General features: G+C 40.9%; 1 non-coding gene across 1 annotated transcript; it reads right to left on the bottom strand.

The window, feature by feature from the left end:
- Positions 1–3,653: 3,653 nt before the first annotated feature.
- Positions 3,654–3,725, bottom strand: TRNAD-GUC (transfer RNA aspartic acid (anticodon GUC)). Its single transcript has one exon. It is a non-coding gene; the product is annotated as a tRNA-Asp (tRNA).
- Between the last annotated feature and the right edge of the window lie 9,136 nt (positions 3,726–12,861).

The raw sequence follows: 12,861 nt of genomic DNA, 5'->3' as shown, positions 1-12,861 counted from the left end.
ATTCTGAGAACCATCGGTCAAAGGCCGAGGTAAAAAGGCACTCTCAAATATTGGGCCTTTAGACCAATTGCAGGGAGCGGGTACTGCATTATCTGAGTGCTCCCTTTTGTATTATGCTATTTTCGATGTACGAAGACAATTATATTAAGCTCAGGAGAGACCTCCCGAATTAACGAGATTAAGTGAACATGTGTGTGGGGGGCCGATGGATGCCAAGTTTGGGACCGAAGGAACCCAAAGTCAAAAGTTGGAAACGTTTGAACCAAGGGATGCAAAACTGAAAATCTGTTCCTGTTTTTGTTAATTTTGTAAGCACTTGTTTTGGTAATATCTGTCACGGATATGACCCAGAATAATTTACAAAGAGTGCTGAGGAGAGGTACTTCTTGTTACTCAATATCACGAAACAAGCGCACTGAACACAGCACATTTCCAATGCGATATCTTTAAATAAGTTTACAATACAATGCTTAAAGTGGACAGACTGAGATATGTGATATGGCAGCAAAAGAAAATGAATGATGAACGGTACTTGCGGAGCTTCCACCCACGCTATCATAAGTTTTGGCTGCTCAAAAAATATCATTGTGGTGCAATAACTCTAAATATCGTGAAGATATTTGGATGAAAATAGGTGCGGACAGACTCCCTGCAAGTATCTATTATCAGCGGACAAGTTACGTCACAAATTTCTGCTGGGACCTTATGGTATTGTTTGGAGGAATACGGGGCATCCTGAGTTGCCTTTTCAATGACAAATCTGTGGCGCAGAGACATCACTTCTGGGGAACAAGCAGTGTCCACTTTGAAATTGGTAGGAATGATTCTATGGTACTGGTAAACGGGAGAACATCAACTTCTCCTACAGGGAAGGGCCAACAACATTTATCAAATATGCAAGACAGCATTTTTTTTTTTTATCTGGTAGTCAACGGAACGACTCTTCCACAGATGTATGAGACGTGCATCTAAAAGAAAAATTACACAAAAATATGTGCCAGAAGTTTGATTAGGGAGGTAGAGCCAAGATTTCGAAGGCTTTGATGGTGCTTAAGTGACCGTGTTGCACATTTCACTGGGCACTGTTTGATTAACTTCTAGTTTTGTACTTTCTCTTTTTGTGTATGTATCTTACCGCACCCATCTCATGGTGGAAAACAGGACTAGGATGATAATGATGATGATGACAACAAAGACGACGACGACGACGACGACAACGACGACGACGATGATGACGACACTGACGATAATGATGAAGTTCATAATTTTACAACTTTAAGCTTACAAAGAAATAAAGACAGGATGCTTGTGACGAGACCTGGGAAACAAACCTTTTGTATTTTCTTAGAAAAGAAAGAACCAAAGGTTGGGAGCTGTCAATCGTTGTCCCTTTCAAAGGTGATATAAAGCTAAAATTAAGAACCGTTCATTTAAGATGCGTTTAAATGACTGAATGTTGCAGACAGAGAGAAAGGCAGATTGCATCAAAAGCATATCGCCATTATCCGTCCAGAAAACGCGAAAAATCCATCTGATTATATATAGTATGTGAACGCAACAGCAGAAAATGTAGTAAGATGATGGGAAATACGTATATGTGCCGTTGTAAGGTGATGGCTGGCATATCTGTGGAACAGAGAAAATGTTGAAACAATGTGAACCGTGGTGTACAACTCCAAACTGCTACGGCATCAAGAGAAAACAACAATGCATAAGGGCAAAACAGTACTGTTAGTGTATGGGAGTGAGGTGAAGAGAGAAAGGCATCAGTTACGTGGAAAAGACAGTGGAGCAATTTATCGGCGAAAAGATGGGATAGAGAGAGGGAGTGACTGAGACAGCGAGGCACATATGAGAGGACAAAACAGCCTGGAAGCATTTCTGATCAGGAAGTTGCCACGAGGGAGTGATGGTTAGAGGTCATGCCCCTGCCAAGATCAGACAGAAAGTGACATGACATGAGTTCTGTGTGGCATAGTAAATTCTGTTTTCATTAGGTGCGCCACAGATTTATTGCTCAGCTTTCCTTCTTTCTGCCCCAAATTAAGGCAGACCATATTTTAATCACAAGCAGGTGTGTTTGTGGAATGCATAGCGCCTTCGTCATGCTGCTATAACCGTCAGCCGGGAAAAGTAACAGCCCGAATAACCGTTGAAATAAGATCTGAAAGGGCCTCTTATTTTCCTGCGTGACCTAGCCTAATTAGTAACAGATTGGTCCAGTGTCTGTTCATGCCACATCAGGTGTGTTCAGTCCCTTCAGTTCCAATCAAGCCCAAGCATTTCCATTACGGTCCATTCATGTCACTTCAGGTATTGTTACATGTACGCAGGTCCAGTTGGGGATCGTCAGGTTTCATTAGTGATTACATCAAATCAGATTCATTAATGTCATTTTACGTTACTTCAAGGCCTTTCAGATTTAATTCCGTCCGCTCTTTTCAGTTAGGTCCAGTTAGTTTCATTCAAATCACTTGAGGTCCATTCAGGCCCTTCCCAGCCTTCGACCCAGTGAGATCAGGTCAGTTCCACTTAGGGTCAGTGTACTATCAATTTGAACATGAAAAAAGAAAAGCAGACCCAATGAGGTCACTACGGGACCATTCGGGTTTTCACATCCACTTTTTTCTTACAAAATCTGTTTATAATGTGCTAAAACAATACACGGTAACCACACTCTCGCACATAAAACCCCTACCCTTTACCCTCCTTCCATACCATTCCCTGACACCCCCTCCCCTCCACATAGTTACCAAACAAATGGTTCTGTGGCAGCTGTTTAGACATCACAAATCTCATATTTAGTGGTCTAAATTTGCAGCCACGTGTCTAGCATTCAGGTTTCTCCAGATCGAGTTTGGCCCATTTTTAGTCACCACACTTCACTAGATTTAGGGTAATTAGTTTGTCACGTAAATTCAGGAAAGTTCAGGGACATTCGAGTTCAGATAGGTTCATTAAGATCCAGTTACATCATTAAGATCGTTTACATCACACTGAACTTCAAGTTTCTTCAAGCCAGTTCTTATTATTATATTGTGATGTTTGCTCAAATCCAAGACAGCAGCTCTGTTTCATTCAGCAGCCTTTAGGTTAATTCACTTCCACTCAGACCAGCTTCGAGCCATGCGAATCATTCTAGTTTTAAGGGACGTGGCGTTGGCGAGTATAAGGTCTAATGATATTCTTTAGATCGGTGGCTAGTACACCTTGTAAAGACGGGTGTTGAAAGAGTAGTGCTCTAGCAATGTAAAGTAAATTTTTTCTCAGAAATTCGTGGTAGGAGTCTGAAAGGCTGGGCTGGACAGAGAAGTGTGGATCTATAGGACTGGGATGGTGGTGGGGGTGGAAAAGAACAAAGGTAGCACACTCCCTATAGCTGGCCGTTTTGTTTGGGTGTGGTATGGAAGTGGTGATGGGTTGAATCAAAGCTTTTCCCCAGAACATGAACATGAAGATGAATAAAGTATGCACATGCGTTTCTTATATGGATTGCGTTGTACAGAAAAACAAACAAACATACAAACAAACGCCCATCCTTTACCATTTAGTCACACACTGTCGGTGGCACTGCCTGCGTTGTATATGACTAATCCTTCTCTGCATCCAGAGTTTTTTTTCTTGAAGCCTGTGGTTTGAGCTAAATTTACATCCTCCCCGGCGGGGAATCGAACCCCGGTCTCCCGCGTGACAGGCGGGGATACTAACCACTATACTACCGAGGAGTGCTATGACAACGTATTAGGCCAGTGATACGCCGTCTATTCTAGTTATGGCTCATTTCGTATGGAGCTTTTATATATATATATATATATATATATATATATATATATATATATATATATATATATTTTTTTTTTCAATATTCTAAACTTTCTTGTGCGTTCCTCTGAAGTTTACAGTAACCATAAATAACTGATCAATACTGTATATGATTTTCCCAATATGTCCTCTTTCTAACTTACTGTAAATCAGCACCGGGAACAATAAAAGTGTGTATAATGATTGCTGTTATAACACTCGTCGGCAGCAGTGACATGTGGGTGTCGTGTCATATACAAGGTCTTAAAAAAAAAAAAAAAAAAAAAAAAAAAAAAAAAACAGGAAGGGGGACCCCAACTAATTTCTCTGCTTTTCGCCACCATCATCACTGACGCTTAATCGTATACTGTATATCACCGACTCAGCCATCACCATCACTGACTCAGCCATCACCATCACTGACTCAGCCATTTCCATCAACTGACTCAGCCATCCCCATCATTGACTCAGCCATCCCCATCACTGACTCAGCCATCCCCGTCACTGACTCAGCTATCACCATCACTGACTCAGCCATCCTCATCACTGACACAGCCATCTCCATCACTGATTCCATCATCTACATTACTGATTCAGTCATCTACATCACTGACTCAAGCACCTACATCACTAACTCAGGCATCCATATCATTAACTCAGTCATCTTCATCACTGAGTCAGTCAACACCATCACTAATCTCATCTTATATCACTGACTCAGTCATCTCCATCATGGCTCTAATCTTCATTATTGACTCTTAACCATCTCCAGCACTAACCCAACAATCTCCATCACTTATTCTTAGCATTTTCACTACCAACATTTAACATCTCATTGACAGCTTAAGAGCTGGTGATATGACATCATGATATCACCACCTCTTAACATCTCATCACCAACTCTTAATATATCATCACCAGCTCTTAACATCTCATTACCAACTCTTATACCATCACTATTTATTAATATATCAACACCAAATCTTAATATATCATCACCAACTCTTAACATATCATCATCAACTCTTAACATTTCATCACCAGCTCATAACACCTCATTACCAACTCTTAACATCTCATTACCAGCTCTTAACATCACATCATCAACTCTTTAACATCTTCACCACTGACTGTTACCATTTCCACCACTTTCGCTTAAAAACTCCAGCACAGACTATAGTAGGACTCGCCTCCGTTTGCGGCTGTGGTGTGGCCCGCACCTGAGTACAATGGTGCCACGTTTCCCCAACTTGCGATGTGAAACGGAAGCTATTTATGTACAAGGCAACACAAATACGATAAGTTCAGATGAATAAAACTTACACTTGTGTATTTTGATGGATGAATCAACAGTAATCTTATTATGCCTAAAATATTTATACAGTAACACAGAAACATGGCATACATATTGTACAGTGTTGCTAAAAGAAATTGTAGTCACTTTTAATGTTTTTTAGCGTAGTTTTAGGGTGGGTAATAATATTACAGTTATGGATATAAGAGAATGAGCCTGAAAAAAGAAGAAATATGCCAATATCCAAAGTAAAAGAAATAATTCATATAATTCTTGTGAGTGGCAGCACTGACACACCCAGTCTGGCCTAAGGTAAAGTACGTACCCCTCCGTAGACACAAGGATAGCTTGTACAGGTGTTGCTAGGGAAAAATGCTCACATTTACTGGCTTTTACCGTAATTTTAAGGGCGAGGAATAATCACATTTATAATCATAAGCTAATATGTAGGACAAAATAGTAGGCATATGCCAATACTGAAGTAAAAAAAAAAAAACATTATTCACTCGCGAGCGGCAACACTTCCACACCCAGTCGGTGGCCTTGACCTCAGGGGTGGTGTGGAGAGAGAGATGGAGGAAGAGGAAAGAGAATGAATGAATGAAAATCAAACATGGTACTGCAATAACGGGTCATCTGTCGCCGTATACAAAAAATGATAAATATCACTAAATATAACAAAACCAAAATAACAAATGAAAGCACAATTATAAACAACTTATAAAAGAATCAAAAGTACTCAGGGTGGCTCACATCTCCCGCCAGGAGAGAGAGAGAGAGAGAGAGAGAGAGAGAGAGAGAGAGAGAGAGAGAGAGAGAGAGAGAGAGAGAGAGAGAGAGAGAGAGAGAGAGATAACGGTATAGAAAACGTGGCAATACTGTACACAGGTGCGGGCCACACCACAGCCGCAAACGTAGACGAGTCCTTAACATCCACACTGCCAACTCTGCACACCTCCATCACTGACTCATAATCTTCATCATAACTGACTCAGCTTCCTCCTTTGTTGGCCTATCATCTCCGCATGTGACTCAACATCTCCATCATTTAACTCTTAATATCTCCATCACCACCCTCCATCTCCACTGACTCTTAACAGCTCCATCACTGACTCCCAATATCTCCAGCATTTAACTCATAACACCTCGATCACTGGCTCTTGACATCTTCATCAATGACTCTTCGTATCTGCATCACTTCACTGTTAACATCCTCACAACCAGCTCTTAACGTCTCCATTACTGGTTCAACATCGCAATCATTTATCTCTTGATATATCCATCATTTTAAACCTTAACATTTATATCACTGACATTTAACAGTTACATCACCAGCATTTAACATCCCCATCTCTCACACGAAATCCTAACCTCACCATATACGTCACTGACAACTATCTCCATCATCATCTCTCAACACCTGCATCATCAACTCTTAACCATCTGCCTTTCACTGTCTGTCACCCTACCCTTCATTCCCTTTCTCTCCTAGGATGTGAAAATCATAACTATTTCTATTTGCTAATAACGGACGATTTTATTGTTTTTTAGAGTGTATTCTAGTCCTCAATGGGATAAAAACTGTCTCCAAGGATTCCTTTAGGGCATGAGAAACCTTAATTATTTCATTCTTGTTACCACCACATGATTTTTAGATTACTTAGAACCTGAGGACTACTAACTAAAAGTTTTTGCTATTGGCACACGATTATATTTTCCTGAGGAGAGCCTTTGCGTCTAGTAAGGGTTAAAAATTCTTTATTATTATTATTATTATTATTATTACTTTTTTTTTTTTTTTTTTTTTTTTTAGGTGAGATCTCATGACTACCTGATGATTTCATACAGGACGTGAGGATTCTGAACTACGAGATGACTTTATGCAGGACGTGATATTTCTTAACTACCAGGCTGGTTTATACAGGAAGTGAGAACTTTTACCTACCATAAAATTTTATACAGGACGTGAGAACTCTTAACTACCAGAGAGTTATACATAGGACGGGAGAAATCGTAACTGCCAGACGATTTTATTCAGCCTAGAAGTGACTTTTCGTTCCGTGGTTAGAGAAAACAAACTCGCATGAAAATAACTGAATCAACTCGAGGTCTAACTATTGTCGCAGGAGTCTTCACTTCATCAGCAATAAAACTTATCTACTTTGTTATGATCAGTTCCTCATATTACTTTACTGTTATCAGATGTAATTGTGCCTGGTTACATTTTACACTCTAGTCCGGCTGTGATGTAGTCTGTAGCTATGTGAGTGAAGATACACGAATAAACGAACTGTCTTATACATAACAAAAGGTCAAGAATGTTTATGAAAGGAACCACGAGAATGTAAAAATGTTATTATCGACGTACTAGGGAATGACATGTAGCGTAAAACCAGACGATTTTGCTCAGATGAACAAACTACAATGATAGAGTCAAAAAAGGATCTCGCCTAACCATGCCGTTGCTATGGATGATTTATTCTGTCCAGTACCAGACGATTTTTCTCTAAGCGTAAATCTTACATGTGAGTTAGGTATTATGATTCAAGGATTTAAATTAAGGCAAGCATGAAGGTGTTAGATTTTGAGAACAACCAGTCAAAGGTCAAGGTCACGCGGTCGGGGGCCCCGGGCATGATCTGATAAAATGGTTTTGATCTAATTTATATGAAAATTGGTGGAATGGCTGAGAGTAAGGCAAAGATCGGGCAATTCGATTTTAAGAAGTCATCAAAGGTTAAGGTCGCAGGGTAAGGTCAAACCGCCGTTTTCTCAGTCGTCTCGGACTGCACACCCGAGGTCGTCTGCTAGCTCCCGAGAACGATTTGGTTTTCTCAGTGGCGTTTCCGAGGCCTGTGACCCGGCCATTATTGGAACAATCGGGTGGAAGCACCCGACTGTTAATCGGGCAGGGTACACCTTCCGAGCTGCGCAGGCCGCTATAAAATTTATGTTTATTTTTAAAAATAATGTATGAAAATACGTGTGGTATGTACTGGGTAATGTCAGTACATATTATTTCGATGTTTTGGTGCAGAGTATTGTTAAAAATTTGTACACTCCCAAATGTTTTACAAGAGTATGGTGCAGCCACAATAATACTAGCTATCGTCAACAAACCAGCTCCATCGTCTGCCTTGGCTACAAGTCACCACTGCAGGCGGTTGGTTAAAATAATATGTACCTATTGTACATTCAGATATACGCTTAAAACAATACCAAATCATGTTTCCTGCCTTAATTATGATGCCTTAAACCACTGGTAATGTGGGTAAATGTTCCGTGAGTGAGTGACCTTGGCTCCTCTTGCTGACCAATCATTCAAAACACACTTTTAAAATGATTTTGACCACGCAAAAAACTACCCAAAATATAATATACCTATATTTATGCAAAATTAAATATGACTGGTCACCATTTTGTAGCAAAGTACTGCTAACTATCACAGGCGGGCCTGGTCAGTATTGCCAGCTCAGTGCAGGTCACTCAGGGGCTAGGTTCCGACGTTCGGGCGCTCGCACCCGAGAAATTCATTGACTGAAAAAACCAATCTCAGTTTTAGGGTGCTGGCGTCCGAAGCTCGGGAGCAGGTGCCCGATTCGGGTGCTTATGCGACTGAGAAAACGGCTGTAAGTTCGACCTGTGTGTGTCTGTGAACAAAATAACTAAAGCAGTTTTGATCTTATTTTGACCAAAACTGGTGGAAGTGTTGAGGGTCAGCCAAGGGGTTGACATATTGTCTCCAAGAACAACAGGTTTGATAATTAGACCAACCAGGATGGAAGGGTTCAGAGTAATGCAAGGATGGAGGGATTCGAATCTGAGATCAATAAACGGTCAAGGTCACAGGGAAAGGGAAACTCTTCGATCCTACCACTCAAACCGTTTTTATTCTACTTACTAAACTATATTTCGTGGAAGGACTGAATGTCAGCTAAGGATGAAGATATTCGATCTTGAAAACAACGGCTCAAAAGCCAGGAGCACAGGACAAGACCAACTCTGTGGTTCCCTTTCAATTTGAACCAAACTTGATGGATGGGTTAAGGACCAGACATGAATGGAGTAATATGATATTGTGAACAGCTGGTTGCACGTCAAGGTCACAAGGCAAATTTAATTGCTCAAGCCTTAAATCAATAAAATTGCAGGCCGTGGGTGTTGCACTCTCTGAGTGGTCATTTTTGTTAGGGTGGCCCTCTTCACTACGCTCACTCCACCTTACCACTGATTCCAACACATTCACTCCATGCCACTCTCACTCCAACTCACTCTCACTCCATGCCACTCTCACTCCACCCCATTCTCACTCCATCCCACCTCTCACTCCACCTCAACTGTCACTCCATCCCATTTCACACTCCACTTAATTTCTCATCCACCCCACTCTCATTCCATCCCATCTCTCATTCCAACCCACTCCAACTCACTCTCATTCTAGCTCACTCTCACTCCAGTTCGCTCTTACTCCTATTCACTCTAGCTCCAGTTCACTCTCGGTCCAGCTCACTCTATTTTACTCTCACTCCAGTTCATTCTCTCCAGCTCATCATAACTTCAGTTCAGTCTCACTCCAGCTCACTCTAACTCTATCCCACCTTAAACTCCACTCCATCTCTCACTCCACTTCACTCTCACACCATCTCACCTCTCACTCCACTTCACCTTTCACTCCGCCTCTGTCTGTCTGTCTCAGCCCCACTTCTCACTGCACTCTGCCTCTCACTCCACACTCTCCACATTACCTCTATCAGTTAATGACTGAAATAGCGCGATTCCAATTAAGGGCATCAGTCGAGATTGATTATTAATTCTTTAGGGGCAAAGGGTATTCTTCAAGTGTTAAAAATGAGAGAGAGAGAGAGAGAGAGAGAGAGAGAGAGAGAGAGAGAGAGAGAGAGAGAGAGAGAGAGAGAGAGAGAGAGAGAGAGAGAGAGAGAGAGAGAGAGAGTCAACCAGGCTTTAAATAGGCCAAGACTATTGTAAAATGGAGAACATAGCTCTCATCGCCATACTCCTGGGTGTCTGGTCGTAAAGGGCAATAACAAGCATCGCCGTGTAGTGTGTTAAAAAATTCTAATTTCAAGTGATTCCATCTAAGTAAAAGAAATCAGCATAAACTTCCAATGTGGAGATACCAAGGTTTCCAGAAGCAGTGTAGGTGTCAGCGTCATTCTTATACCAACATTCACGTAGCAGTATAAGCAGCTCAGTGTAAGTATTCACAAATATTCTTTCATTTAATTCCCTGTCGTAATTCTTTTTCCAGGAAGGACACGGAAAAAAAAAAAAAAAATCCTACGTCTCTTCTCTCCTGGAAATACAAATCCTAGTTATGAGAGCAAATAATAGTAAGTTTGTTTGAGAATCGAGCCCACTCCTGATAAGATCGATATACTAACAAGGATCTTGGCCCTGACCTGACCAACTGATTGTCTTTCTGTATGTCAGTAACCTACCCAACCTAACCAAACCCTAACACATTGACCTAACCTTTCCTTAACAAAATAACCAAACCTTCACCTACCTAACCTAACCTAACCTAAATTAACCTAATACAGACCTACCAGCAAAATAATCAGTGCCCAAATCGCCAACATTTCTAAAATTAGCTACCCGGAACTGGTTGAAGAATGTGCGCCACGCTGACCTGTCCTGACCCTTAACCTCCTGGTGTGACCTGGAAGAGTTGACCATTGTCCCTGCTAGGTCAGTGGAACATGACCGCTCACCAGGTGTTTTGGGCAAGGGACGAAAGGTAGGCAGATAAACACAGATAGACAAACAGATATTTACACACACACACACACACACACATATAGATAGACAGATAGATATACAGAATATATATATATATATATATATATATATATATATATATATATATATATATATATATATATATATATATACTGTATACACGTGTGTGTGTGTGTGTGTGTGTGTGTGTGTGTGTGTGTATTACTATTGTCCATTAGCCAAAACTTGTATTTTTTTTCTTTACATGCCTTTCAATCTTTTTTTTTTCTTTATTATTAACTATGTTTACTTATCAAATCGGTCACTGAAGGTTTCATGCCATATGGCAGTAAGATTTTGGTCTTAAATTTTTCTGTCACCTTTAGGATTATTTTAGGAGGAATGGACATTATCGACACCACAATGGGTTGCCCGATAAACCTGGTAGAGTACACACACCTGAGCCGCGAAGGCAGGACCTCACCTCTCCTCACAGATCCCGGATTAATCTATACAGTTTATGATTCCTAAAGAATCAGTAAAACTGGCATCACCAGGTGTGTAGGGGGACGAAGAGATGAAAGGAAAAGTGAGGAGGAACAATGCGGGGTGAGTGAGGTCTGGGGGAGTAGGGGATAATGTATGGAGGAGAATGGGGTTTGAGAATAAAATGAAAGTGAAAGTTGGGAAGGGTGTGGGTGTGAGAGAATAATGAGAAAGGAGTGATAATTTAGAAGGGTGAGGGGTATGAGGGCAAAGAAAGAGATGAAGTTTGGAAGAGAGAGCTATGTGAGAGAAGAATGTAAGAGAGAGGGTTAAGCGATAATTGGAAGTGTGTGAGGTACGAATACAGTTATGAAAACAAAATCAGAAAGAAGGTTAAAATGCTGAAAGTGGGAGGAAATATAAGCTAATGAAGAGAGACTGAGGTGGAATAAAATGGGAGTAAATGTAATTCAGGATGTCATGACTCTTGATGCTTCCTACTATCATGTCAGACAGATTATCATTGCTTACGTAGCACTGATGAATAGGACAATTAAGTGCATATTCTGCTCGAATGCATATAACGAGTTCTATGTTCAACGAAAGTCTACTGAGTTTCCTCCTAATATAGCATTCTCTCAAAATAAGCTCTAATTTTTATTGTACGTACTATACCACATCGTGGGATTTGGGGGAAACGGTATGTTATTATTAAAAGGTAAACAACCACACACTTTGGTGTGGACAACTAATAACAGCGACTGGAGAGTGGATTTATCATGGAAAGACCATATTATTACCTCTCTCGTAAAATCTGCTTCCAAGAGATTAGGTGTGCTAAGCCGACTCTGTGCCTTCTTTACCCCTGCACAATTGTTGACTTTATACACGGGTTTTATTCGTCCCTGTGTAGAGTAGAACTCTCATGTGTGGGGAGGCTCCCCACATACAGCTCTTCTCAACAAGTTGAAGTAAAAGTCTTTTCGTCTCATAAACTCTCCTCCTCTTACTAGCTCCCATCAACCTGTCTCTTCGTCGTACTATTGCATCTTTATCTCTTTTCTATCGCTACTTCAATGGTCACTGCTCGTCTGAACTGTTTGCTTGCATCCCTCCTCTACTACGGCGGGCGCGTAGCACCCGTCTAGCAAACAAACTCTCATCCCTATTCTGTCCAACTCTCTAATGCAAGACTTAACTGTTACTCCCATGATGTATGCAACAGGTCAACTCTGGAACTGTCTCCCTCTGTCTGTATTTCCGACTGTCTATGATCCCCAGTCTTTCAAACACAGTATGTCCAGGTATCTCGAAATGAACAGTTCCTGAATTTGGCTCTTATCTTTTTTTTTTTTTTTTTTTTTTTTTTTTAACAGGCTCCTGGCCTTTGGAACTTCCTCCTTGCATTAAAAAAAAAAAAAGGCGCAGTAAAAACAGATCATTAAGGCAAACGCCATACAACACTGACGATACGAATGGAGGCTGAATGGAATGATTAGTATAGTGGGGGATTTAAAATGAAAGGAAGAGAGCAGGGGTGG

This window comes from Coenobita brevimanus, chromosome 51 (genome assembly GCF_032717465.1).
Source record: "Coenobita brevimanus isolate Jiangsu-jjx chromosome 51, ASM3271746v2, whole genome shotgun sequence".
NCBI classification, from domain to species: Eukaryota; Metazoa; Arthropoda; class Malacostraca; order Decapoda; family Coenobitidae; genus Coenobita; species Coenobita brevimanus.
Note: the sequence above shows the minus strand (reverse complement) of the source record. Positions and strands in the feature narration are given on the sequence as shown.